Here is a 2,548-nt window from a genome sequence, read left to right on the forward strand (position 1 = left end):
ACACCCACCTCCTTCACTCAGTGATCTTGCTAATCTTCCCATGTGGGACTGCACAGAAGCCACGATGATGAAAACAAGGTTGCACTTACCTGTAACTGTTGTTCATCGAGTGGTCTTCTGTGCAGGCACACATCCCTCCCTCCTGCCCCGCTGTGAACTCTCTGGAACTTTAGTTTTCTAGGGGTCTCCGGTGGCGGCATGGAGAGAACTGAGGGAGTAGTGCCCCTCCTCCTGGTCATGTGAGCGTTTTGGCGGGAAAGCGCCAGAGGGAGATGGGGCACTCCTAGTCTATTAGAAAGCTTGCAAATCTTTTCCGTGGCTGGCCTGCGCAGATCCCATGTGTGCCTGCACAGAAGACCACTCAATGAACAACAGTTACAGGTAAGTGCAACCTTGTTTTGCTGAATTTATTCAGGTCCATACCTTCCCTTCCCTCATGCCTTAGCAACTGAAGGGAATGCATTTAAAGAGACCATGGTCTCTTTAAATATCTTCCCTTCCCTTGCTGAGGTGTGCACATGACTTGGGGAGGGAAGAGAAGACACACACTTGGGTTGGCTTTGCAAAGGCAAGCAGCACGCAAGGAACCCAGGAGTGTGAGTTCACCCGGAAAGTGGGTGAAATTGTGCCTCTTCGGTGAAATTGTGTCAGAACCCACAGCCAACAACGGAGTACACAGTTCTTTAGAAAGGTTATACTTTTATTGAAGAGCCATAGATGCATTAACATAGTCACTGTTAAGGATAGCAGTTACCACTTGAAACTAATAAGATATAGGGCATTCATATGCACCCCCCACTGCGCTGGCCAATTAGGCAACCTCCCGCACGCGGGCTAGAGCCAGCAAGCGTTACTATGCGAAGGTGGGAATTGGTCAGCTCCCACGGCTGGCCTGGAAGGCAGACAACACACATCACCACCTGTACTTCTTTAGAAATAAGCATTTCAGCACAAAGCAGAGAGAGGAATGCGAAAGCAGTTTACACAGACACTGACAGAATATCCCAACCCCCATGGCAGCATACCTGACATACTGCCCTCTCAAAGATAACTCCTCCTGCCCATTCTGGGAGGTCTCCCGGTCATTCCGGGGCTTGTCTGGGAAGTCCCGATGGAACTGACGTAACAGACGAGGGGCCCAAATATCCCCTACTTCCACCCATTCCAGGTGCTGGGGTTCAAAATCTACCCTTTCCACCAGATATAACAATTTTCCATGTTTGAGCTTAGAGTCCAAAATTTTAGAGATCTTGTAATGTTCCTCGCCCTCAGTCACGATCGGAGGGGACACCGGTGCTGCAGGACGCCACTCGCTGGAACCAGAATCCTTTTTTAGGAGGCTGAAATGAAACACAAAATGCAATTTCCTCAAGTTTTTAGGTAAATCGAGCTCTACGGCAACATCATTAATAACTTTTTTCACCTTAAATGGCCCAATGTATTTCCAACCTAATTTTCTGCTCGGCCGTAGCATCTGAATATTTTTTGTGGATACATAAACCGAGTCCCCAGGCTGCAGAGCCCAACCCCTCCACCCTTCTCTTATCAGCCTGAGCGTTATAAGCCTCTTTAGCAGCATTCAACGTTTTACATAGAAGTGGCCATGAGTCACGTAAACATTTGCACCACAGAGCCGCATCCCCCAACCCCATGTCTGCCTCCCCTTCCAAGAATGGGACAGGCGGGCTGTCATAACCGTACAATGCCTTAAACGGGGATATCCCCATGGAAGAGTGACACGTATTATTATAGCAAAATTCAGCTAGAGGCAATAAGTCATTCCAATCATCTTGTTGATAGTTGGTAAAACAACGGAGATATTGTTCTAGAGTTTGATTCACCCGTTCCGTTTGTCCATCAGTATCTGGGTGATAAGCACTGCTGAGGCCCCATTCCACCCCCATCAGCTTCATCAGCTCCCCCCAAAAACGAGAAACAAATTGAGTCCCCCTGTCGGAGATCACCTTGTTGGGGAGCACATGTAAGCGCACCACGTGCATCAGAAACGCCTTTGCGAGTGCCTTGGCAGTAGGCAGCGAGGGAAACGGGATGAAATGTGCTTGTTTAGAAAATAAATCCTCCACCACCCATATGACAGTCATCGATTTACTCGGTGGGAGATCAGTTATAAAATCCATGGATATAACCTCCCAAGGGCGGCTCGGAGTAGGAAGCGGGTGTAGCAGTCCCGGGGGCTTCCCTGGCCTGGCTTTGCTCATGTCACATATCTGGCAGGATTGGACATACGAAGATAAATCCTTCCGCATCTTTGGCCACCAAAATTGTCGGTTCAAAAGTTGAAGCGATTTAACAAATCCAGGGTGTCCTGACAGTTTGGAGCCATGCACTGCTTGCAATACCTCCCCCCTGAATGCTAGGGGGACGAATAGTTTCTGTTCCCGGTACCAACAACCAACTTCCCTCATTTCAAAACCATCCTCTGCTTGTAGAACCGCTTTGTCGCCCTCCGAGAAGGCGGAGGCAAACTTACTGCGCCGAGTTTCCACCCCCCCCCCCCCCCTTGGGTAGGGGGGGGGGGGGGGGGGCG

Source organism: Gekko japonicus, unplaced genomic scaffold, assembly GCF_001447785.1.
Source record: "Gekko japonicus isolate JY-2015 unplaced genomic scaffold, Gekko_japonicus_V1.1 scaffold2679, whole genome shotgun sequence".
Taxonomy (NCBI): Eukaryota; Metazoa; Chordata; class Lepidosauria; order Squamata; family Gekkonidae; genus Gekko; species Gekko japonicus.